Source organism: Dermacentor albipictus, chromosome 2 (genome assembly GCF_038994185.2).
Source record: "Dermacentor albipictus isolate Rhodes 1998 colony chromosome 2, USDA_Dalb.pri_finalv2, whole genome shotgun sequence".
NCBI lineage: Eukaryota > Metazoa > Arthropoda > Arachnida > Ixodida > Ixodidae > Dermacentor > Dermacentor albipictus.
In genome coordinates this window covers 180,403,515-180,430,403 of record NC_091822.1, presented here as the reverse complement: position 1 = coordinate 180,430,403, position 26,889 = coordinate 180,403,515, and the positions used below count along the sequence as shown (strand labels likewise).

The 26,889-nt window shown below is 47.2% G+C and overlaps 2 protein-coding genes across 6 annotated transcripts in view; one reads left to right on the top strand and one right to left on the bottom strand.

Annotated features, from left to right (window-relative positions):
* Positions 1-26,889, bottom strand: part of LOC135919314 (immunoglobulin domain-containing protein oig-4-like) — a 380,763-nt gene that overhangs the window by 45,029 nt on the left and 308,845 nt on the right. Inside the window, exon 1 of one of the 4 annotated variants that reach the window (XM_065453047.2) lies at positions 2,418-3,077. The exons of the other annotated variants lie outside the window; for them this stretch is intronic. The gene's annotated coding sequence lies outside the window, so the exon portion shown is untranslated. Of the gene's footprint in view, positions 1-2,417; positions 3,078-26,889 lie in introns of those variants that run through there. 4 annotated transcript variants of the gene reach the window in all.
* Plod (procollagen lysyl hydroxylase) overlaps positions 1-26,889 on the top strand; it is a 171,924-nt gene that overhangs the window by 95,165 nt on the left and 49,870 nt on the right. The gene's annotated exons all lie outside the window — the stretch shown is intronic.

Genomic DNA, 26,889 nt, shown 5'->3' with positions numbered 1-26,889 from the left:
CGTAATTTCGGGTCCTTATGGCAGGCATGCGGTACAGGCTTCCAGTATACCTCTTATGAAACACTCAGGAGGAGTAACGTTAGCCGGCGAGACGCCAGGCTAACATCTTCACCATGTCATTAAAGCTTCTCTCTCTCTCTCTCTCTCTCTCTCTCTCTCTCTCTCTCTCTCACGAGTAATAAAATGAAGCGTCAGCCTGAGAAAAGCGCAACTAGGCGCAATGACAGAAATTTCGCAGATGACTTTATCGTCCGTTACATGCAGGTTGGGTAGGTATAATGTGAGGATGCCCGCTTTCGCGCGATTCTAGTTCTTCCTTATCCATTAAAGAATTACGAAAATAAACAGCATCGGGATAGCATAGTTACGTTATGCCAGGCCTGTACGCTGCATTAATTCATGCTCCACCTGTAGCTACGAAGAAATCCCTCCTGTCTTTACCGTCACTTGACTGATTTCGTCAGTGACAGGTCTGATTTACTGATGTTTACATCCCAAGGGAACCTTGGGATGTAAAACCATAGGTTCCGAAATAAAGCGGAACCGAGCGGAACGCGGAACAAAGCGGAACCAAAGGTTCCGCTCTGTTCCGCTGGGTAGTTAGCGTGCGCCGACATATGGGACAGCGAAAGTTGTCACATTTCGCTTTTTTAGGAATGCTGCTGCGGCTCCCGATATTCGAACCCGCAACCTCATGTACAGCGGTGGCACACCGTGACTGCTGCACCGATATGGTGGTGTCGCTTCGTTCTGTCGTTCCACTCGTACCCCACAGTTTCTGTGTGTAAGCACTTGTGATATCATCATCATCATCATCATCATCATCATCATCATTTTTATTTTCACCACTCGATACAAGGTGAAAAAAGGGAGAGCCGGAATAAAAGCCGAAAATTCTTCGGCTTGACAAAGCTCCGGTCTCCCAGATAGGCACGGTAGCGGCTCGTGTAGCAATACAATCACTCATGAAGTGTAGATACAAGACTATTTTTACACAGAAATACATAGACATTTTCGTGTTATTACATAGAAACTAGTTATAATACAGTAGTGTCAGATAACTCCTAGTATACAATTACAATCTGTTATCTTGCGTTTTATTACTAAACACAGACTCCGTCGCATATATCATAAGAAGGCAAAAACAATGTATACATATATATATACATAACTACATACACATACATAAATAAATATAACAAATTTCACAGCAGTGTACAACAAACACAAGTTACCATCAGGAAATGTTCTTTCTTTTTTCGAAATTAGTTTACATACTTGCAAATACATATGTGCGTCCAGGTTAAAAAACAGAAAAAAAAAGATAATCTGCATATAGACTGCTGCTTTCGTGACAGACACCACGGCAATGTAGCCCAGGGCGTCGTCACATCCTCGATTTTTTTTTTTCCGCGAAGACATTCTTTACAGCATCCAGTTTACAACCCAAACCCTGCCACGAGGTCCGGGCGCAATCACTACCGCGGAAAACCTGGATTGTAGGAATAATAGTTACAAGTGTGAACGTATAAACGCAACGAAAGTACATGGTAAGTTTTGCGGAACTGTTAGAGCTGTTAACAATACACATCTATAAGAACAAATCCAATATTTTAGTTTTGTTTAGAGATAGCACATCAACATTTTGTTGGTTGAAATAGTTAAGTAGGGAAGGTAGTGTGTGTTTAAGGCGTTGGCAGCCATAATTAGTACGTGAGAAAGGAATGTGCCATAGTGCCTGGTGACGATATGAATATGTACTTCTATTTTGTTGTAGAGTTGCCAGGGGTAGGAATGAGTCCAGTTTTCCCAGCACAGCATTTCTATAGCTTAGTAACGTTTTGAATTTATATATGTTTTCAGCTGGTATCATTGCGGTAATGTCGTTCTCAATGTTAATTAAGATGCCTTGGGAGATGAAAATCGTTGCTAAACGCGGGTGCTTACATCGTATTCGTTTTCGTATTTTATGACGCGATTATACCGCACGTTATTCTGGTTAACCTCCCTGCCTTCTACTTTTCTCTGTCCTCCTATAACGCGATTGTATATTCTGTAACACCGTTGGCCTTGTGATTCGGTAGCGTTGCAGCCTTGTCTAGGTACTCTTGCTAACAATTGCAGTGTAAAATGCAGCAAAATGCTGTGGACCACTGGTCTTGAAAAAGAAAGTTTCTTTGACCCTCACATGTTAGACCTGTAAGATAGAATGGAAGAATGGACGTGCGCGTGTTTAAATTAAGGACCGCTTGTCCCTAACACTTGCTGCACGGCTTAACCACGAAAAAAAAGGAACGATTGCAATTTTCGTTGCAGCTGTGGTCTCAAAAATTTTTTTTCTCCGTGGCACGTCAGAAGCGCCGATAATTCGCTGACGTGTCACGCCGTATGTCTCTTAAGAAAGCAGTCCTACTCACTTGATCCCGGTCGTCGACTGCTTGCACCTTACGTCGTCCGAGGCTTCTCGCTGCAGTTGTCTTGACTTTCTACGTGCCGCTGCCTTCCGTGTGTTATCGCAGGGCGCTACCGTCTAACACGATTTCTTCTTTCTTGATGCGGGTCTCTACTGATCGACCGAATGGAAGCTGCCTCGCTTTTTACCCTACCATGCTTACTTCGAATTTACTTATTTTCCTCTTTTCGACCGCCTACGGCTATCCAGCCCTCCGCGAACCGTCTGTCTTAGCTATTCTATGGCGTGCGTCAACTCAGCAGTGAAGTATACGAGACAAGTAGAAGCGTCGGAAAGTCGGGCCGAACTGGCTAGCGCTACCCTGTCGACGCGTAAGAAAACACTAGCGACAGGGAGGAACAAACTCTTCGGCAGCTTTCAGTTGCTGCTTCGAGCTGCAGTGTCGTCCGGAAAAGAGGAAAGTTGTCACGTCTCGTTCGATGACGAAGGACGACGACGCGCTTTCCTTTCAACGCCGACGATGACAAGGCGTGCTAAGAGCGAAGAAGCCCGGTGGTTGTCGAGCGCGGGGGGACGAAGCAGCGCCGCCTTCGCCGCCAGGCGCCGAACTCTCTCTGGCCCAGCGTTTCGCGATCACGCCGGGCCGGTTGGTCGGCCGGCCCGTTTCGTTGAGTCGGGTACACCCACTCCCACCTTTCCCTTTGAGTGAGCGCGAGAGAAGAAGAGCCGCGTCGCACTTTCCTTCTCATCCGCCTCGCTCGCATCCCCGTTTTCCCTCAGCTGCTCCCTCGTCGTTGAAATCACGCATGCGCCAAAGCCGGCCTGGCCCTCGCCTTCCTCCAATCTTCGCCCCAGCCTTCGTCCCCCTTTCGGGAAAGCTCGTCTGCGTGCATCCCGATCCTCTTTTTCTACTTGCTTTCGTTTCACTATGCGGCGGCCTTCTTAGTTTGTTCACCATTTACTCTATTTGTTCTTCCCACTGTTCTGTTTTCGATTAATTTTTGGATCATCTGATTCTTCCTTTTTTTCCTCCTGTATATTGAGATTCACCTTCTTTCCTTGCTTGTGAAGTATATCCCTATGCATGGTCTGGTTATTCAACTCAAATGAGTTATTTCTTCACCGTTTTCTCTCTCCACTAACATTCCCTTCTTTAACTCGGCCTTGCATCGATCTTATTATTCTGTACTTTCCGAAGTTTCCGCCTGGGGAAATTGTTTTCCTTGCATTTTTGCGTTCTGCTTTCACTCAACTCTCTCTAACCCCAGCCCCCCCTCCCGCTTCCCACGTTTACATCCCGTTTTTACTTTGTAATATTCAAACTTTTCCTTATCGTATTTGCCTTTTTATTGTGCCCTAGTTCCCTTTTATTGTCTTTAACTTCTCCCCCCATCCTGTACCCTGCTCAACACCATTCTTTTTTTAATCCTATGCACTCGGGCTAGCATTTGCATTTTATTCGTGCGACGCGTTGCGACCGTGTCGCGCTCTCTTTCTCCACGTGTTTCCCCCGGCAGTTTACTTCCTTCTTTTCTCATTTCATCACCTTGTAATCCCCAGAGCTTGACGGTCCCTTACCCTCTTTGGCGGTTGTTGTTGCGTAGCCATCTGGAAACTCCCTTGGTTAGCTCCTCCTCATCTCCTTCTTTGTCTTAGCTGTACACCCTCCCCCTCGTTTACTGCTGTTTTCTAGCGCGTGAGCTTATTGCTACACTTCGCCGGTTTCCCAGTTGAATATTCCATTTTCTCGGCAAGATAGTTCCCGTGTCTTCTCTGTCCTTCCGTGTACGTCAGTTCTCAGCTTTAACCACAAGTTAGCATATCTTGTGCTCGCGTTCTATTTTTTTTTCAGGTAATATTTCTACGTGTTCTTATTTATTTGCTTTAACTTGTGGCCACTCGTTCTTACTAACCGACTAACGGTACCCAGATTTAAAATCGGTTTATGGCTTCTTGGTCCACTTTTTTTTTCACTTGCTTTCTTCTTGTTTACTTTTCTTGCGTCCTGCCAGCGAGTAGGTTTCTGCAACGGGCTGTTCACGCTCTCTTTTCGATTTATCCTGTTATTTGCTTCTTGTCGTCTTGTCAGGCGTCGGACACCGAGTGTTATTGGCGGTTTCGCCTACCTTGTTAACTGTTCTTTTTTTCCAGTTTTTTTCATGTTGACTGGGGCTGCTTTTCTTTCTTTTTATATGCAGCCCCCCTCCTAACTTCACGGGGTCGGTTTCCACTGCGAAGCAAAGCAACCGTGTTCTTACATCCGGTGTATGCGTCACAGGGTTCACCGTCCAGGCACGGTGGCTTGGCCCTGGGCTTTTTGTTCAGAGACGTCGACTTCTTTCTTTCTTTCTTTCTTTCTTTCTTTCTTTCTTTCTTTCTTTCTTTCTTTCTTTCTTTCTTTCTTTCTTTCTTTCTTTCTTTCTTTCTTTCTACACCTTCTTCGTCTCCGGTGTCTGTCGATTTGAAGCACCGAAATGGAGGAATGCAAAACGGCCCTTCGCGATTCTGAGCACCGTGGAAGGCAAAGTACGTATACGGAAAGTCGAAGTCGTGAGAGCAGGAGCTGTAAAGACGCCGAGCGCGAACAAGTGGCAAAGGAAGGAGGCGCAAACTAAAAGGAAGAAGACGAAGAGGAATGAGGGCGAGGGAAGTGCGGGAAAGACGAGCTCGAGGATGGCAGCTCCCACTGTAGCCGAGGAGGGAAGCGAACGTAGATAGATAACCTTGGCTCGCCGAAGCGAGGAAGGCATCTCAACCTAACGCTGGTTGGCCCTGAAGCAGCGGCAAGATCAGATGTGAACGCTGGCTTGCTCCGGCACGGCGAATGGATGCACGCTCGGGTGGCTGGATGGATGGATGCGCAGGAAACGGGATTTCACCGCCTCCTCGCCTGCCGTCAATTTATTCTTCTTTCTTTATTTTTATTTTTTAAATGTTTTATGCCTCGGTGACGATGCGAATGGGGGCCGAGCGAGCACCTCGGTTGCGGCACGGGCGTGCATTTTGCGCTGAGCCTAGCGGATGGGGTCGACACTTACTGCTGGTGCCGAATGTACCCATATAGCTCGCCGTCGCGACTTGTCTCTGTCCGCATACGTTTGGCGTGTCTTACCTTTTGTCAGCCCTGCCGAAGCACTAGCGTAGATGCGCAGCTTTGAAGCTTCGATGGCCTTATTTTAGAGCAGGCTTTGTTGGCAGAGTTGGCTTTGTCTCACGGTGTGTGACTATGCGGCGGTGCATCCTTTACAGGCGAGAGCTGACGGCAACGTTACGTTCACTCGAGGATGGGCCAAAGCGTGGTATCCTTGAAGGATTACTGTGGGAGAAAGTGATGCGTGTGTATTGAGGTCGAATAAAGCAGTAGATGGTTTGTGTACGGCCATGTGGCGTTAGGCTTTAATCACGATGTCAGTGGTTCGCTTCCTGGTCGCGGCGGCCGCGGAAAAAGAAAAGAAGGTAACGCCCGTGTACTGAAATTTAAGTGCACGAGTTGTAGAGAATCAAGCCTCCTGATGCCTAGAAAAAGGGGTTTATTAAGCATGAACCGTAGACCGGCTCTGTTGTAGCTGTTGTTGCGCGTGATCCGAAGCAGGAGCGCTTCGTCGCCTTCTTCGTCGTTCTTGCTCCAAAAACTGCGCTGTGCGCAGAAGTTCACAAAAAGTTTGATTCTAGTGGACAGAGGTGTTGAACGGTCCGTTTAACGGTAGATTCACCCGGTAGTCTCAAGGTACAGGGATCTAGTCTTGCCGTCTCTTCTTCTATAAAGCTCCTCTATTCGAACAACCTTCCATTATTCCAGGTCTTGCTGACCTCTTGTAGAAGAACGAAGTCGCTGACTTGGGGCTGGGCATTGTTCTCAACTCCGAAAGGTATTCTGTGGACCAATGCTTCTAGAAATTTCTTCGCGTTTTTTCTCTTTGTTCTCACGTGGGTGACGACTATCTACTGTGATCTCGCCGAGTGTTAGGCCGGGAAGTGCAGATATTCGCTTTCCAATGAGAAAGTGAGACGGGGAGAGAGGTTCCAGATCTTCACGGTCGCTGTAATTGTATGTGATTAGCCGGGAATTAATCACAGCTTAAACTTCTCTTAAGGTTGTTTGTAGCTGTTTCTCTGTAAGAGATCCCTTTCCGGTACACTTGTTCATTGTCAGCTTGACAGACCTGATAAGTCTCTCGTAAAAACCGCCCCACCACAGTGCATGATTGACAATAAATTTCCATTTTATAGTATGTTAAGTGATGTAGTATACAAGCTTTGTTTCTCAGTTATTTCCACAATCTCGAAAGCTCTGTATTGCTCTTCTTGAATGTTAAGGCGTTGTCTGAATATATAACATAAGGAAGTCCCCGCCGTGACACAAAGCGTCGGAAAGCGTTGAGAAAGCTTGTGGCGGTCATGTCTTCGACTAGCTTGAGGTGAACAGCTCGAATCACGGCGCGCGTGAGCAGGCAAATATGCACTTTGGCATAGTTATCTGGATGTTTAACGTAGAGGGGACTGGCGAAATCTAGTCCTTTCACTTGAAAGGGTTCCGAAGCGGTCATTCTTTCAGGTGGTGACGGTACAGTTACTTCGGAGAAAGATCTGACGTTGTAGCGTTGGCACACTATGCATCCTATGATTACCTTCTTGACTAGCTGCCGTCCTCGTAATATCCAAAAACATTTGCTTTAGTTGTACATGTGTATCCCGAACTCCTGCATGAAGAAGTTGTCGGTAGCGTTGCTCGAGGAGCTCGCAGTAGTAGTGGTCCTTTGGTAAGACGATTGGATGCTTTTCATCATAAGATTTCTTGCTGAATTGTAGGCGTCCTGCGACTCGAAGAATTCCATTGTCGAGGAAGCAGGTCACGTCTTGAAGTGTTGAATCATTTATATGCTGAGCTCCTCTGGAAAGGCGGTCAATTTCTTGCTGATAGGCTGAGCTTTGAACCTTTTTTATCCAGTATAGTTCGCCGAATTGTGTTTCTTCTGTATTTAGGGCTCCCAGGAAGACACTTTTCCGCTTTAGTTTCGGGGCAAATCGTAGTATCCAAGGTGTAACATGGTGTAGTCGCGCAAGAGAGCTGTATTTTTGAATGTCCATAATTGGTGGTTCGCTTGGCATGACCATTTGCAATGATAGTGCCCGATGAAGACGTTCCTCCGTGACACTTTGTGGAAGATTGGTACAGTTCGGTGTGCGGTGTGGGGCGCTATTCATTCTCTTCACATTTAAGCCAATGGGGCCCTGTCCACCAGACTGAGCTTGTTGTTAATTCATGGACCGAAACTCCTCTTGTCAAAAATATCAGCAGGGTTCTGCTTTCCAGGGCTATGGCTCCACAATGTGATGTTCGTTTTGCTTTGACTCTCCGTTACCCTATGGCGAATGAAGTCTTTCCATCTGTTGGGATCCCCGGTAGTCTAGTACAGTGCAATAATTGAGTCAGTCCAAAATTCCAAAATATCCTACTGTAAGACACTGGTGATCGAGTACTTGACAATGTAGTTTCTCAGCCAATTATTCGGTCACAAAACTACGCTGGATGCCTCCGTCCAATAAAACGCGGAACCAGCACTTTACTTTCGTGTGCGGCTGCCCAAGCAACAATTGTTTGGAGGTATACGAACCGTTTGGAAGTGCCTGTTCCAGTCATATCGAGCTGTATTTGTGTAAGGAAGGCCTCGGGTCCGACAGTCGTTTCCATCAACCTATAGGGTCGTAATATGGTGTTGGGCTGCTGAGCACGAGGTCGCGGGATCGAATCCCGGCCATGGCGGCCGCATTTCGATGGGGGCGAAATGCGAAAACATCCGTGTACTTAGATTTAGGTGCACGTTAAAGATCCCCCGGTGGTCGAAATTTCCGGAGTCCTCCACTACGGCGTGCCTCATAATCAGAAAGTGGTTTTGGCACGTAAAACCCCAGAATTTAATTTAATTTAATAGGGTCGTACATTGTTCCCGCATGGCGCCGATTGCCCTTTCCACATTTAACTTTTCTTATGCAATCTCTTGCTACGTGATGCTCCAGGGTACGACCGAAGCAGCGACGTCCACCTAGTAGGCGCTTTTTCTTTTCCTTCACAGGAATTGCAGAGTCGCACTGCTCGGTGTAATGGGTCGTTCATTCACAGAAAACGCAGGCCTTTTTTTGAAGAACAGGTTTGGCGGATGAGATCAAAGACTCCGTCGTTGAGCGTTGATGGCACGGCAGTTTCGTTAAGGATAAAGGTAGCGGTGTGGATGGCGCACTACTGCGAAAATCTTTATCTTTGCATTTCAATGCGTCCTCTTGTACGGAAACATGCAGGATTGTTCGTTCTGGAGACTCTATTTCTGTGTGAATGAAAAGCAGCACAGACTTAATGCTCGCCTTCTGTCGCTCGGTGCACTATCCTTGATCGCCAGTACTTCCACCTCCTCCCCTTTCCTCCGAACTCTGGAGTGCGTTGGTCTTGTTGAAATCGAGGACAATATCGGGAGGAAGTGATTTCAGGAGGATGGGGTAGAGCATTGAAGAATAATTATCTTCCGACACTCCGAAAATTTTAAGGGCACGTGTCTGGGACTGAACAGTGTCGTAGATGCTTCGAAGCCCTCAAAGGTCGTTGGGGGATCGAAAGGGCTGCAAGTCGATAAGTCGCTTCATGTGATCCCAAATGATGAAGTCGTTCTTAGCGAAGCGCCGTTTTAGAATTACAGGGGATCAGTGTAGCAGCTTGCAGTTGCTGGAAGTCCCGCGATCGCCAATTCTGCGTCGCCAGTCAAGACCGAGCGTAGATAGGTGAACTTGTCTATGTCTGTGAGGCCGTCGAACTTTATAAGGTCGATTTTAGGAAGGTGAACACCGCATTGCAGTGTGCGTTCAACGGGGTCGTTTGAGGTCGACGATGACGTACAATGGAGCGATTCCTTAAGCTGACGTATACGGTATTTGAGCTTCGCGGCCGTCGTGGTAGCTCGATCTTTGTAGTCCACAACCCGCTCAAGCTCTGCTTCAGCTTCCCTGGTTGATAGCACACGGACGATGTCGGAATTAATTGCCTTTAAGATGTCGTGAAGATGATTGAGTCGTTCTCTCAGGATACAAAACTACTCTTCCGTAACATTGTCTTGGCAAGGCGTCGATTCGATGAAAGGTTGTTCTATTCAGCAAGGGTGACTACTCAAGCATAGCTCAAAAGCTAGATTATTTGCCTGTGTTTGAGTGCTTTGCTGAAAACGTTAGTGTCAACGATTTATGGTCTAAATTTAGGGATAAGGTGTTAATCATTGTGGATAAGTATATACCTGCGATACAAGCAGGCAAGATTGATAAATGCAAGAAGCCATGGATTACGTCAGGTATTTTGAGAGAAATCAAGAAAAGGCGACGAGTTTTCCGTAAATTAAAGAAAACTGGAAGCAGTGAGCACGCGAAAAAATTACAAGCATTAACGGAACAGTATAAAGCAAGTGTGGAAAAAGCAAAATATATATTACGAGGGGCTCAATAATAACATGAAAACTAATCCCAAGTCGTTCTGGCATTATATCAAGGAGTTTGGATCTGATAACGTTGGAGTCGGCGAAGTGAATTTTAATGATGATACCGTTATAGTCGATGAGGAAGCTAAAGCCACATGCTTAACATTATAAAATGTGAAGACGCCAAATAAACATACACATACAAGAGAAAAAAACGGGACAGGGCGGCACTCGCAACTGTTTTATTTACAGAACACAGGCACATATATAGTGTCAGTCAACACATGCGCACAGAGCAAACATTCATTCACGCATCTAATCAAACATTCATGACGCATCCCGCTCAAGAAACCTCATCTCGGCCTTATATAATGATATCGAAGTATCGCTAACGCACAAGCTGCCTTGTCGCCCTGTCCCGTTTTCTTCTCGTGTGTGTGTATGTTTATTTGGCGTCTTCATATTTTATAGTGAATAGCTACCAACTAGCCCAACAAGAAGTGCTTCCACTTGCTTCAATACGTATTTCCAATCCGTGTTTTTACCCAAGCATGACGCTCCTTCCCAACCGCACCCAAGCACGTTTCCACTGATGCCGCCGGTGGAACTGTGTGTTCGCTGTACACGTTCTCATCTTGAAAGCCAAGACGAATCCAAAACAGTTGGTCCTGATGGTATTTCTCCTCGTGTACTGAAGCGATGTTCTGCGCCAATTTCGCTTTATCTTTACATAATTTACACTAAGTCCGTTTCAACAGGCACTTTACCCGATGCTTGGAAAATTTCCAATGTTGTTCCGGTTCATAAGGGTGGCTCAAAAAAGGATGTAACAAATTACCGGCCCATTTCATTAACAACGATATCAGGTAAACTTTTTGAACATATCCTATTTAAGCACATGTTGACCCATCTTACAGATAATAATGTTCTGATAAATGAGCAGCACGGTTTTCGCAAGGGCTTTTTTTCTACCACGCAACTTGTAAAGTTCTGTCATGAGCTGGCTTCCAACGTTGACGAGGGTGGGCAAACAGATTGTGTGTTTTTAGATTTTCGAAAGGCCTTCGAAACCGTGTCGCACTCCCTCTTCCTCGTCAAACTGCAGATTCTAAATTTTGACTAGAATGTACTAACTTGGATAACCAATTACTTGTTGGACAGGCGTCAATGCGTGCTTTAAAATGGAAGGTGTTCATCCTATGTAGGTGTCTCATCAGGCGGGCCACAAGGCTCCGTCCTTGGACCGCTTTTATTCCTTATTTTTGGTAATGCTATTTCTGTAGGTATGTCGTCGCGCATACGTTTATTTGCCGACGATTGTGTTTTATATGGGCAGATTAGGAACGCAATAGAAGCGTTTCTTTGCAGGACGATTTGGATCGTATTACAAGGTGGTGCCAGAAGTGGCAAATGACGTTGAACCCAAAAAGTGTGTGCCCATGCTTGTTTAAAAAAAAAAGCAAGAAACAAATTGAAACAGCTTACAGCCTAAATATGTGTGTGATTACTACCGAACAACCATGCAAATATCTTGGTGTTGTTTTGTCGCATGATTGTTAATGGAATGCCAATATTGATTATGTTGTTGGTAAAGCAGCAAGGGCTCTTAACTTTATTCAACGGAAGATGGGCACCCCAGAATTTAAAAAAAAACACAGCCTACCTCACATCTATTAGACCGATTTTGGAGTACGCATGCCCTGTATGGGATCCGATGCAGGCCAGGTCTGTAGATAAACTTGAAAAAATTCAGAATAGAGCTGCGCGGTTTGTTTTAGGGCGGTACAAGCGGACAGACAGCTGTACCGCTATGAAAACGGGATTGGGTAGGGAATCGCTTTATTTGAGCAGAAAAAAACTGTGGTTGAAGTTTTTCTTTTGTGTTTTTCATGGTAACACTGGAATTGCTTGTAACAACTACTTTGATGAACCCAATTACATATCCAGTCGAAATGATCACCGACACAAAGTGAAATAGTACCGTGCAAGGACAACTATGTTTTACAATTCCTTCTTTGTGATGACTATCAGAGATTGGAACCGGCTGCAAGAGACGCAAGTGTGCTGCATAAATGAAGAAGTGTTTTATTTAAGTCTGTAACCCCCCTGCTGTAACGTCTTTTTGGCGAAGTGGGGCACTCACTGAATAAAGAAAAAAAAGAATAAAGTTAATAACCGCGTTAGCTGTGATCTCTAGGCTTTGCGCATGAGCTTGAGCACCTCCATGCTTTGACTCCTCGATGAGCAGCCAAAGGTCGATACGATGAATCACTAGGCAGGAAGGCGATTATCTTGAGGCCATCAATGTGGTTCGCTGTTATGATGAGTTTCAGCACCACTTGTAGAGAGTCAAGCCTCCTGACCCATAGAAAAAGAGGCTTATTAAGCATAAACCGTAGCCCGACTCTGTGGGTAGCTGCTGCTGCTGCTGATCATGAGCCTCTGTCATTGCTCGCACCCACTAAGGGGGATAGGCCAGGAATCGGGTGGCAGGATGTAGCTGAAGAAACAGCAGCTAAAGGTAGCTGCTGTTGCGCGTAACCTGAAGCAACAGCACTTCTTCTCCTTCTTCGTCGTCTTTGTTCCAACACAAGCGTTGCCTGGTCGACGAAGTTCCTCTCAGGCCCTCTACTACAGTGTACAGCGCAGCCCAGACGTACATTTGATATCTGCACTTCTGATCGTCATGAAACGAGGCGGAAATGAGGCCCCATATGATGGGGGGTGGAACTGTAGATGGAACTGCTACATCGAGTACTGTAATTAGAAGCCACGGTGTCGCGACTACCTAAGCAGAGTAGAAAGTGTGTCACGCCAACTGGAAGGAGTGGAAGAAGTTAGCAAGAGCGTCGCAAATAACGAGGCAAATGCTTTTACTTGTATCTTCACACGCTGAGGATGCTCTGCGTTGTGTTTCAGGCCAAGGTTTCGGTCCTTGTATGCACAACAGGAATTTTTTATTTGTACCGAGGTATTCTGCTTGCGAGCTTGCGCTTACATAAGGAGCCACGCATTGAGCACGGGAGATGCTGACGTTTCAAACTACTCTCTCTGAACCGCGGGACCGTTGTATTCGTATACTACTCCCTGAACGCGAGTTTCCCAGCAGTTCAACTAGAGTACTGGGATGCCACAGTTAAAGAGACAGTTTCATGTCTGTGGATGACAAGCATACGGTATGGGCAGTAGATAAGATTGCGCAAGTTGCAGATGATTAATGCTTCAGTTGCTGTACCCAGTCATTTTATTGATTTTCATCGCGTAATTGTAGTCATTGATACGACGTTTACTGAAAGATGTCCTGCAGATTGCTTATTAATTAGTGTAATGAACGCCGTGACATAGCGCAGTACGTTCAGAAGGACACAGAAACTGCGGAGTTATGTCGACGGTACCTGATTGATTTCGGCGTCTCAAAACGTTACGCTCAATTGCTCGTCGTCTGAGGAGTAAATTCTGAACGAAATGCTGTGGACCGCTAGTTGAGAAGTCCGTGATGCCATGCCGCCGGGCAGCCATACAATGTCGGCCATATGAATCAATCTAGAAAACATGTGCTTTGTGACTGCCCTCAATGCATGGAGGATCGAGAGATGTTGGCTGATGTTCTCGCTTTGTCAGAGGACGTTCATAGGACGCAGTCAAGAGTTCTGGGATCTGGAACTCTTGACTGCGAGTAGACGCGTCCGTTATGTGCTTCGCCTCTTCCCTCTGTCTTCATCGCCAGCCATCTCGTTCTTTTTTCTTTCACCGTCCCCCTTACCCCAGCGCAAAGTATAGTTGACTAGATGATTGTACCACGGGTCTTCATCTCTGACTTTGAGAAGGTGAAAGAAAAGTTTAATGTTAAGAATATCCTTAAACTTTTCTTTCTCTATCACTGTCGGATCCATTAAACGTGGTTTAGACAAGGCTCAGCTATGTATGGGGTGACTGCACACGCCCCCTTCCCCGCACGCACGCACACGCACACACACACATTTTTTTCTCTCTCTCTCCTAGCAGGCACCAAACAAAACAACAGTAAGAAGTACTTGAAACTGCGTACATTTTCCCGCTTGTTGTCCAGAGTCCGCGCACGATTCCGGCTGCCCATTTCAAACTGCCAGCTTTGCGAGTAAAGCACAAAACCGCAGTGAAACAACGACGCTTTTGTTTATAGGTAGAAGAGTATAGAAGAAATCCATAAACAGAGCTGTGTCGTCATCTAGGCAGTCATCTTGCGGATTTTTTTTTTCACTGTGGTATTATCCGGAGACGTGAGGTGGCTCTTTTGTTCTACACGAGAGTAGATAGCCAGGAAACCGACGCGGTAGCATTAAAAAAATAAAAAAGTGGTGCGCCAAGGCAATGAATCTGTGGCGCAAGGACTGAAGAACACTCGCCGTTCTCTTATGTTCCAGATTTTCTTTCTGGAAAACATAAACTCACAAAAGGGAGCAGTCGCGCATTCAAGTGCGCACACAAACGAGCAGCGCCGATTTTTTTCTTTTCTTTTTTTTTGTTCCGTGTGTCTTTGCTTATTGGTCCTAGTGTGCGTTTGTTGAGAAAACTGCCTTGAAAAATGGACGTTTGTTTACACTGGTTCGTGCCTCGGCGCCTACGTTCGCCTCTTGCGTCTGCCCCTGCTCTTTCCCCAGAACCAATGCAGCGTGCCGGTACGCCATTTCCTCCGATTCTGGCTCGCATTGTTCACTGTTTAAACCTTAGCGAACGTCGGCCCTCTTTCAATCTTCTTTGCATGTCTTCTTTTCTCTCTCTCTCTCTCTCTCTCTCCGCCCTTGGCGTATGCGTTTCGCGCGGCCCGGGACGCTTATGATCGTCGCCCCCTTCTGCCCCCCCCCCTTTTTTTGTATTGCCTTGACACGCTCTGCAGGCCCACCACTCCTTCTCATCTCCCTCCCTCCCCTATCCCCCATATTTTTATCAATGACTCTCTCTATTGAAGCCTTCTTCGCTTTCATCCTCGTCTAGTTCTCTCCGCTGAGCACTCGCGGTTTCTTGCAACACTCCCCCCCCCCTCGCCCCCATCGCTAACGCCCCTCTGCGCAGCGCGTTCCGCTTTGCAGGTCGCGATAGGCGAAGCATGCTTTGTATACTTGCCTCGCGCGGACTCTTCGATCTCGGTGCTGTGTGCAGTTTTGAATTGTTTGGCGTCTAGGGAAGGAGATAGCGTTCCGTGGTAGACATCCCTCGCCTAGCCCTCGCTCTTTCTTCGATACCTGCTGCGCTCCGTTCCCTGCAGCCTCTTGTTTCTCGTCCGACGCTGGAGTTTAGTGAGGGTAGGTCGCGCCACTGGTGCATGTTTTCTGACCGCTGCCGACACTTTACCGGCGCATTGAAAATCTATTTAGTCAAGAAACCATGAATAAGAGAACGCGTGGACTTGAGCAGACGTACAGGGACAGACAAGAAAGAACCTGCGTTATAAAACTTCGTTGTTTTAATAGTAGTCATGGGCGTATTTCACTACGTGATTCTCGAATCGTCCCTTAGTCAGACGCAGAAAAGATGAAATCACGTTACATTATCCAAGAACCACCGAATACGAAAGCACGAACCAAGTACAGCGCTCTGCCCACACTTGCTGCTATTGGTTTGATTAACTGTACGGCGCCACGTTTACATATTGTGGATCGCGCATGAGTTTCGAAAAAGTCAACGGCGAGGCGATTTAATCACCTCTCAATAGCAACCTCATTGTTTCTAGTTACCACGTTTCGCGGTAATGCATTTTTATTCACTTCACACTTTTTTGTTGCCGAACGTCTTGTAGATACAGTAGTCTGTGATAACGTTCACTAATGAAGAGCTGGGCGGCAAGTACACATCTGGTATGCACCACTCGAAGGCACGTCGTGGGAAGCTGACGTTTTCTTACCGTTCCTTCCACATGGAGGTGCGTAGAGGCTCGTCATTGCGACAACAGCTCGCAATTACCGTCAGTTTGCTCTTACGACAGCGCCCGCCAAGCGGCCTCATCGCATCCTCCACCACCGCGCCACTCGCGCTCTACTTACTGCTGACGTTTCTCTTGGCGCCCCAAGGGCGAAGCGGGAGTCAGACCGCAGGCTGCCTGCTTGCCTCTTTGTCTGCCTGCGTCGACAATGCTCCCATGAAAGCGCGCGCCGCAACAAATGCCGCCTGAGCATTGATCTTTCGGCTCCGTGACCCGGCATCGGAAAAGAGAGAGAGAGGGGGCGGGGCGGTGTCTGTACTGTGAGCCCTCGGTGCCGACAAAGGGTAACACACAGCGCGGGGACAATCGTACGGGAAGATGAAAGAGATCTGGGAGCTGGAATAAAGGAGGTGGTGGGCGGGGGTGGAGCGTGTTTGTAGCGTCGACTCGCAAAAGGCTTGCTCGCAGCAAGGCTCGGGCGAGACCCCGTCTTCGAGCGAGGCAGCGCCATCCGCCGTTCGAACGCGCATTGATCACGATTTGCGGTGGCGACCTGCCAAGGGAAGAAGGGGAAGTTTTGCTGTCCCTCGGCAACGAAAACCTTTTATTTCTCTTCGCGCCTCCTGTTATAGCGTAGTTGTTGTTGCGCCACAGTTTTTGCGAGCTCTCTATCCAGGTTTTCTGCGTTCTCTTCGCCACTTCCCTCTCCTTTGTTATAGCGCTCACCTCTCCGAGGTTTTCTGTTGGCCTGTCGGGCTTGCTTCAACATGCCGTACGTTTCGATGCCTTCGTGTACGTATACTTCCCTGGTTCGTTCGCGGCTTTGACAAATCGACTGGGTGCGCGCGGCCTGAAAAGAGTGAACATGCCTTACTCAGTTTTCTCAAGCCATGCATTTCGCAACTGTCAGGATTGCAACTGCGAGGCACTGAATCTGCAAAGTACGCTGCAGGTGCCCGGCAAACGATGTCTATTGGGGGCAGCGAGTATGTAGATAAGTTTCGCTCAGCCACTGAGAGAGATCGTCCTCAAAGCGACCCGTGACTGCCGTTTCCTCTTCTGATCGTCATGCTGCGCTCCAGTAACACATCGGTCGACCGTATGTATGGGCGTCTCCCGTCTGCGCCAGGACGTATAATAACTGCATCGTTAGAACGAGCTCTGATTAACGGGACCAGCGCCCGGCGTCCGTGGATATCGCAGGAGAGCGCAGGCCGCTCCCTTTCATGTTATCTGGCCATAAATTTCAGGAACTCGGGTCGTGTAGTCACTGGGGCGTTCAGTTACTGCTGCTTTGGCTGAGGCGGCCACGCGTGATGAGTAAGTTGCGATATACTCCCAAAGGACTCGTTACTAGCGGAATACGGTTGCCGAATCGCGCAGCGGGCGCAGAGTGCCTTACGAGGGCTGTTAAAGTGCGTTCGCGCCTTAGCCTAGGCGCTCGTGTTGGACTGCATCATTATAACGGCTGCAGCGTATAGCCGTAACGCACGCATATTACACGTACGAGGGCTCGCCTTGTAAAGCGTCAAACCATGTTTGTTTCTCTCGTCCTCCGGCGTTCTTTGCCCGATCCACGCTGTATATAATCAGTGTCTGACACAGGCCTGAGTTTCTGAGGCCCAAAATATAGAAAGAAAGTGCCGCATGTTGTCGTCGACGGCGTCGGCTTACTTCGATCCTTTGTACCTGCTTTGCCACTGACGGTTATTCATGTACCATGGCAATCGCCCTCTGTGCATAGATCGAAGTGAGACGAACTCATTAAAAGCGACAACCTTCTGTATTCACCGTACGAGTGGATGATAGACCAGGACGATTGAACCTTTTTCATTAGGGAGCGTGTGCGTTTGGCAACTCTGTTTCGTGCTCGGCGCTGTTGTATTTGCAGAAATTGGCACGGTCCGTGCCAGTAGCTTTGGTTGCATTCTGTGCTTCCTTGTATATATATATGCGGGCTTGCCGACCGAGCGATCCTTATATTTTCTCTGTCCTACCTCCCCTTTTCCCAAAGTGTGGGGATCGAGGAATGTTGTTTTCATTAATATCCCTACATTTCTGTCTGTTGTTTATGCAACCGAGCTGTACTTCCCTCCATGCAGCTACGTAAGCCTACAGGTCCCCTGTGACCTTTCCAGTAGCGGGATTGTTTGTCCAGGTTTTACCAGTCGCACTTTGCCATACGCCTACGTCTTTTTCGACGAGAGAAGCGTTCGTCGTGCCATGATACTATAGTATCGTTGTATATTACGTCTGCTTGAATAGATGTAATCTAGGAGGTCTAGTTTCACCACGTAGTCGAGTCAGGTATTATGACTAAAAGAAAACTTTGATTTTTTTCTAGCTTCTTTTACTCGTATATACGATACCAAACCTTCACTGCATTTGTGCACATTGTGTGGGAGTCACGTATGGCTTCGGAAGCCCTGGCTAACAAGCCCAGCCCTTATGGCTGCAGTGTACCTCGCCTTTCTCCTTCGCTGAAATATGCGATGCCCGTATGGCTGTCCTGGCTTGGGATGCGCTTTAAATGTCACCCCGGTAAATGCAGCTGTAGTTATGTTTTGGCTGCCAATATTGGTACTCCCATGCAGACGGGAACCGTGTATCTTATAACCGTTTCTTAGTCGGTTGCGCTTTGAGTGGACACCGCGTTCCAAGTGAGATGCTTCACCGACCGAAGTTCCGCGATGCTGATTGAAGAGCAAGAATGTTGTGCAATCGTTCAGTCGAAAGGCAGAGCGCTTTCTTTCAAGTTTCGCCGGCAAACAGCATCGCGAGCAGCAAAACTAATACAGCCGTCTCGCGTCGAGCGCACTACAAGCACATGCCTTTTTTAATTGACGTCCCGGGCTGATTTCGCTTTTCGTACACGCACGGTCGGCAGCTACTTATGCACATTTTTTTTTTCAGTCTTAACGGCGCGCGCGACTCGGGGTGCGGGCAGCTGCCTGGAACGACTTCGTCGAGAAGTTCGTTGCTTTATGCTTCGACTCGGTTACTGCGTGTTACTTGCGTCATCTGCTTTTGAGAGCGGCAGCGCCTTCCTTTGCTCGCCCTTTTGTTTCAGCCGCGCAACTTCCAGCGGCAAGCGAAAGCAGCACTCGAAAGTCAAACACGCAAAGAAGGAATAATACACAGCGCAGGCGCTGCTAGCCACTGAAGTCGTCCGTCACTGGCCGTTCGGGGAGGAATGCCGCAGAAATGAAGAAAGTGTACCTGTGAGGGGTGGGGGATCGTTGATGGCTAAGTTTGAGGCACGTGGAGGGGGGGGGGGGGGGGGGGGCAGCGGAAGTTGCGAGATGGAAGCGCCGACCAAACACAAGTCGTGGGCGCTAATGAGTCCGGCTTCAGTTATTCCTTTTTATTTAGCGCTTCCTTTTGTTTTTCTGTTGCCCGTTTCTTCAAGAAACGGGGAAAACAGAATCTTCGGAGCGGTTACCCAGAGCGAGCCCGCGGAGTGTTTAAGAAGCGTAATTAATGAAACAGAAATAAATAAAAATAAAAAAAGATTAACTGGTCATCCTGCTCGCGCCCGTGCCTCCCGTTTTGCTTTATCTCGGCCGTTTTTAATTAGCTGCAGACTCACTTTCTCAACAAACGGAAAAAGAGGAATGGCTGAAGGAATGGGAGGGGGCGGATAGTGGTGTAACTTTCTCGCTGCCGTACGAGTTTCTTCGCACGCGCGGCGCCTTTAAATTTTCCCGGCTTCAGTTTCCCTTCGCCGCTTCTGCACTACCATATTTGTTTATTTTATTTTGAGCCGGTTTCTGGCCGCGCGCGGTTAATATAAGCGTGCACAAGCAAAAATGGAGCCTGAGATGGAAGCGTTGCCGCGGCCTGGTTTTGAAGGAAAAAATGTTGAGACTTGGTCGAGGCCGAGCACAGTTAACGGAAGCGCCCTCATTCCCGCCCCTCCCACTTGGCGTTTTTCCCCCTTTTTTTTTGTCACCCAGTCTTCGCTTCGTTCATTAAATGTATTGAACTGGACCCGCTGGCCATCTGTAGAAGTATGGGAATGTCGGTTATAGTCTACGGAGCGCAGGCGCGACCTTCTTTTTCTTCTATAGTTTTAAGGAGCCCGTCGTGGTGTTTCAGCGACTGCAGCGTTCTGCAGCTCAGGGCGAGATCGTGAGTTGGCGACGGCGTGCCAGTGAACGCGGAACTTCAACAAACAAGACGAAGTCTCCCCATGCACGTACGTACGTACGTACGTACGTACGTACGTACATAAAATGGGACAATTTGCTACAAGGCCAAATTGTCGAAAAACACGTGCACATAACTGTTCGAATTCAAAGCTTCATTGTTTAGTATTCGAGGTTCATTAGAGTAGATGCGCCATGTCTTAACGGAGCAGAAATTCACACTTGCAGTGAAACACTTGCGGTTGGCTGCACGTACGTACGTACGTAAGTACACGGTGCCATTTTCATTTGAACGCCATTATGAGCGTATGTAGACAAGAACAACTGCAACAACACGGGCCTCGATTGACTGACGAGGAAACTTCTAAGGACTTATTTCTGTTATCCGGCTACGGTCGTGGTACTCGGTGGCTTTTGTTCGCGTTTATTTAGGAGCCATTGGAAAGCATCAGCTGTGACCTCTTGCCTTCGCTTCCTTTCTAAAGGCTATCGCCAAAGTCCTTCGTGGCTGTGGTCTGGATGTGAGATCTCGGAGAGTCTTTGTTCTTCATGTACATTCTTACTACGAATTTCCTCCTTACAACCTACGCTTTCTCTCTCTCTCTCTCTTTCTCTCACTTTGCTCTTATTTACTTTCCCCACTACTTAGTAGCAGGTTCTCTGTCGTAAACAAATGTTTCTCTCTCCTTCACGTCTCTCGGCGAACTGCTAGGCCTGTGCCACTGCGACAAAAGGCCCCATACATGGCTAGAATGAGCCTTAACGTCAACAGTTTTTGACATCTTTCGTGCGGGTTTGCTGCCGGCCAAAAGTTTCTAGACGGCTGTGCAAGAGAAGCTTGTTTTAAAGCCAAGCTGTATATGACTCCGTTCCCAGTTATTTCTTCGTCTCCGTCGACAGAACAGTCGACAGAAAAACACTACACGAATTGAAGCGAAAAAGGCCTATTTTCTTTGGCCTATCTCCAATAAAGAAAAACACAAAACAAGTACCAAATCCACTTAATAGATAATAAGGCGCGTTCGAAGAATGCGAAGCGTGTAGCGCTCGCTGCATGCTTTTCCCGGTAATGATTTCGCTTGCATAAGCTGCAGTTGCTGGCAAGCGACAGTTGTAGCACGCGATGCCGGGAGTGACATCACTACACGTTCATACGTAAAAGGAGAACCCGGTTAGCAGCTGATTTCATTTGTGTTGTGACAGCGCTGTGGGATGGCCACGCATAGTTAGGACTCTCGAAGAGCAGCGTGAACGCGATGGGCAGCGACGGGAACAGCAACGTCAATATGCACAACAGCGTCCTGCTCAGGCTCTGCAGGACGCAGTGGTTCCTGCCCAAAGCAAACCGCCTGATGATTAGCGCGAATAGGATGAGTGACGAAGGGAACAGCAACGTCTGTATGAACAACGGCGTCGTGCTCAGGCTCAGCAGGACCCAGTCGTTCGTGTCCAAGAGGCTCAGCACAAGCGCCAAGCGTATCAAGACAATGCAGAACTTCGTGAAGCGGTAAACGAAGTCTATGGGATCAGATGATGCCACAGATTTGCTGGCCAACCACCTTTACAGCGTGGTTCGGAGCCCAGTTTTTGTTCACCTAGGGTTTATATGCAGTGTTCGAGGAAGTTTACGAAGGAAGTTGTAGAACGCCTGCGACGGGTATACAGCTGTCAAAACAAAGTTGCCGCCTCGTTTTTTTTCACCGCGGTGCGAACTAACTTTAGTGCCTAAACGAGGTTAACACAGGCAGCGCGCTTTATCGCTTGCGTATGTAGTTGCGGTTCTCTGGGCGAATGGGTTATAAGGCCCGTGTTGGGCGCATTGACAGCGAAGGCTTCTGTGCCGGAGTGCCCACTTCCGTAAACACAAGCTCCACAGAGTTCGCGAAACACACACACACACACACACACACACACACACACACACACACACACACACACACACACACACACACACACACACACACACACACACACACACACACACACACACACACACACACACACACACACACACACACACACACACACACACACACACACACACACACACACACACACACACACACACACACACACACACACACACACACACACACACACACACACACACACACACACACACACACGCACGCACGCACGCACGCGCGCGCGCGCGCGCGCGCGCGCTGCAAACAACAAAGCGTGATACTGGTATCGCCTCAGCTAGTAACATATCTGATAACTGACCTATTTTGCGTCGTCGATTCGTCGAGCGGTATTTCTGTTTCCTCCAGTGATAAAATGTAGAAAGCGAATACGTTATACGTTCTTTGCTCCTGTAATTCTCCGATGACAATCCGCAACTTCTTGGGACGTGCTAATCTTAACTGAAAGGCTAGTTCTGGCTAACGAGCACTACGCGTATACTTCGTATGTGCAGTCTGATTGGCAGCCGCGCGGCCGTGTGCAAGTAATCGGACGCGCTAATATGAAAGGGAAATGTCGGATTTGACTAATTACGTTTTTCACTAATTTAATTAGGAGGCTACGCATTTAGTTCTGCGCATTAGCAGAACAACACGTGTTTCGCGCAATCGGTGCCCGTGTGAATCTACGGTCGATCGCTTTCGGGTGTACGTATTACTGCGACGCACGTATATATCTGGGTGAGCTGGTAGACTGTCATAAGCAGTTGCAGCGTGAAAAGTGTAGATGTAAGCAGGAACAGCGCTTCCAAAACATCACCCTTCTTGTGTTTCTTGTCTCTGTCTACGTTTCGCGCTGCAGCTAATTACGATACTTATCACTTCTGTGCGACGTAACGCCCAACGAAACGCCTCACGGAGGTGATGGGCCCCCTCCCAACGGCTTAACCAGTCAACAGCGCACCAATGGCAGTGACATCAGCGAAAATGATCCATCGAGAATTAAGCTTCTGCTCTCGTGGTTTTTTTTTCTCCTTTTTTACGCTTTTTTTTTTCTTTTTTGATCAAACACGCTCTACTTAGCTTATGTGCGATTTGCCTGTACACATGCCTTGAAGGCAGATCGACAGCAGTAATTGAGTTCTCTGACCGTTCTGGTGGTTGCGTTAGATTTTTTATTTACGATTCTGTGTACGAAGTACTTTTTCCTTCCTCCTTCTTCTCATCGCATCTCTTGCCCTCTAAGTATCGTCGTTAATTGATCGAGCTAGGATCTTTGGTCATTAGCGCCACGTATCTTAGCCGAGCCGCCCGGACCGTCGGGCCCGCGTACGGCTCTGCGGGCTGTGATATGGAAAGGCAGCCAGACTGAGATAAACGACTAAGTTTTCGGCCCATAACACATTCTGGCCGGAATATAGCGATCGCTGCTTGCCTGCCTGGGGCAGGTTCTTCGTATCGACCACTTTCCGGTCGAAGCTGCAGCACATCCGGCAAGCTGTGTGGAAGGGAGACCGTACGTGTGTCCGTTCTCGGAGTAGCTTCCCAGCTGAAGTTTTCTTTCATTTTTGCCTAATGTTACTTAAGAAGAAACCGTCGTATGAAGCCAACAGACAATGAATCAACAAAAGCATTCGGTAAATTACTTGCTCTATTTATTTGTTTGTTTGTTTGTTTGTTTTCTTTAATTGAAATGAAGAAACTAAAGTAACGAGAATGGACGAAAAAAAAAACTACATCTTGCCGCATGTGGGAAGCGAACCAACATCTTCGCATCACACGTACGATGCCCTTACCAGCTAAGCTACCGCTGCGCTGTTTTTCCGTACACTTTCTTAGGTATTCATGTGTGGTTACTAGCTCTAGCGCTGGGAGCGCTAGCCAGCGCCACCATTCACGGCGATGGCGGCGAATGTAGAACATCCTTTTTACCGCAGGCGTCACGTAGTACTTGAACTTGGGGAAAAAGCAGTTGGTCAGTAAACGTAAACCATCGAATGCTGTACCTGAAGGCTAGAAAACTGTCGAGTCGATACCCTCGCTATATTTGCGCGAAACTGATATTTGAGAAAGGCGCGCAGTAGCATCACTTTGTCGTTTTGCTTTAATTTTGCTTACATATCTAAGGTTTCAAAACTACTGAAGCATACGAAAGGCGGTCCTGAAACGCTCTTGTAACTTTGTTTTTTCGTTGTTGCGAAGCTCTCTATAGCCTGCGCAAGGCCTTGTGAATATGCGCTCCGGGGCGACGTTTGCCAATCGTTTTGTGCATGACAGCTGTTACGAATAGTTGACGCTCGTTCTCACGACAAGCTTTGTGGATGCTCGTCGCTCGTTCTCACGACAAGCTTTGTGGATGCTCGTCGCGAATCGCAAACATTTGCTGCCATTTTTCCGTATATAGTGCTTGCGACACGCCTCGAAAGCTATCCATGCGACGCGCGAATACTCTGTAAAAAGAAAGCGTTCTGTGAAGCTGGCTTTTCCGCTTGAAGGGGGAATTTGATGTGAAGCCCTCTTTGGTGATTCTCTTCTTTTGGATAAATCACTCGTCCTTCTTCTTCCCACTTTGATAAGGGGAAATGGCTCCAGATCATAAGCTTCACTTTAAGAAAAAACATTTCAATCTTTGGGGCTTATCTTATCCCCAAAGAATTACCGCTATCTATATTGCGCTCGCTTTCTTTAAAGGAACATCAAGGAGAAACAATAAGTTTATACTGATAAAGTATTCTTTCACAGCCTTATTAGCGTTATTTTTGCAGTAATATTTTGATTGTTAGAAGAGAAAAAATGAACCGTAGTTGCATTCTGCGAACTTTCCCGCCTAAACCCCAGAATTTGTTATCAAAGTTGCGTCACAGATTTCAAAGTATCCGTTTCCTTTTTTTTCGTATTTGCGCCATCGTGGTTCTCGGAAACTTGCCGAGTTCGATCTCTGTCTCTATTAGCATGAAATGTAGTCCCTCTTTACCGATCCGAAATTGACTAGGTACGATCAGACATTTTCAGAATCCATGACGTCATTGCGACTTGGTGCGGGAGCTTCAAGGTGGCGTCGCCACCGGGTCTTTCATTTCTAAGCTTTTCCAGTTTACTCAGCCTCTCCTCGTTTCACGTAATTGTGGATATTTTGAGGGATTTTGTGGAAGGGCAATTTGCGAACAAAGCCCCAATAATTTTTTGTTTTGTTTTGTTTGGTGTCGATAGAATGTTGAGCTGCCGGTACTTTCAAGTCACGAACGACGTGTGCGTAATCAGCGTGACATAACATTCCTGGAAGGTGAGTATTGGGCACACAGCGCTAAAGAAAGTAAGCGCATGCAAGATAGGTGACGGTTATTGTTTAGGAATAAGATAAGCCCTAAAAGGCGTAATTATTTTTATTTAGTGTACCGTTCAGTAGCTGGGGTATGTCGGAAGGTCCACTACAGGAACGCTGACATAACCACAATGCGCTGAAATCGCATGAACACCCATTAACACGAACAAATCGGTTAGGAATAATAAATAAATGTGAGTCTCTTTATCAATGTAATAATGAGAAAATTGAAGAACCATCTTGATTATTCTTGATAAGGAATAAGGGAATACGTAGAAGAGAGTCCACACATGGTGCAAAAAAGCAATTCGCCGCAAGGAGTGGAATACCTTTCTTGACATTCGGAGTGCCTCATGACTTACGTCCGAACATCCTTGCAGCCTTATTTTTTTCTATTTCTTTTTCAATGGACGAGCGCAAGGTTTACTTTATCCCGGTGAAACTGGCGCAAGTCGTGCTCGCAACACGCACGCACAGCGAGAAGCATACGTTGTATTAACTTTTAAGTTGTCTTCGTTGAGCCACATCGGCACCGTTCGCCCAAGTGTGAGATCTCGTAAAGATTACTTTATGGCCTATGTGACGTTGACTGGAGGTTGTAAGCATTGCCTTCTTTCTTTCTTTTCTTCTAAACTGGATGTTTTTGATCTATCGTGATTCCTGTACCACGTTTGAAGGAAGTTAGAAAATCAAAGGAAGAAAAACGTATGTAGCCATATGGAAATTTATATGTGCGTATTTACATCGAAACACGATACCTGGTTCGCTCCTGTGTTCTTCGTATCCAGTGTGCATCACTTCGTTTTACCATATCTTGGCGACTTCCGTTTGAAAGGCTGCTCTCGTTTGCGTAACCTAGCGAGTGTGCCTCCGCTTATTTTGGGAGACCGAACGTGTTGTTCGTGAACTTGGCCTGCTCAATAAGGACATGAAGGAGGGGAGAAAAGAATAAAAGAAATCATTCGGAAATGCGCATTAATCATAGAAGGCTGTTCGTTGCTGTAAAGAGAGAAAGAAAGAGAGAGAGAAAGAAAAGTAATTTTCCTTAGCTATTTCTGCTCAGTCGTTGAAGGCGGTACAGATCGATTTTGCGTAAGAAACCAAAAGATCACTATCGCGCAGCGCTGTAAGTATAGGTTCGTGTCCTTTTACAAGTTTACCAGCAGCAGAGATTTCGCGAGAGAAAGGAAGAAATGCTGAACGACGTTCTTGATAAGTGCATTCTATAGGTAAAGTGCAGCATCCAGTGAGATGAAGTACTCGGATTTTGTTTTCTTTCGTCTTGCTTTTTTTTTCTTTAGAGAGAGTTCTCTCGTGAGAGTAAATCACGACTTGCTCCTCCGCGGTGCCACCATACCCCCTAATATATATACCGTGCGCGAGGCAATTCCCTTTCCTCGTCTCTCGTGCGCAATATTGTGCCGGTCCATTTTTTGTATTTTTACTTCCTTTCTTTAACAGAAAAATATCGTGTGTTCATCGTGCACTTGTCAATGCGGCGCCTCGCGCACTACTCGTGTCGGCGCACGCGTTCTTATAGGCCCACTCTGAGGACAGACAACTCGACGAGCAGCGAGGGGCAATTTGCCGTCCGGGTCCATATATATATATATATATATATATATATATATATATATATATATATATCGCCCTTCGCCTATTACGCAGCCCTGGCGACTGCGACGCGTATACCATACACACGCACGCATGCAAGGAAGAAGAGAAAAGGCGTACGCAGTAGGTATACAC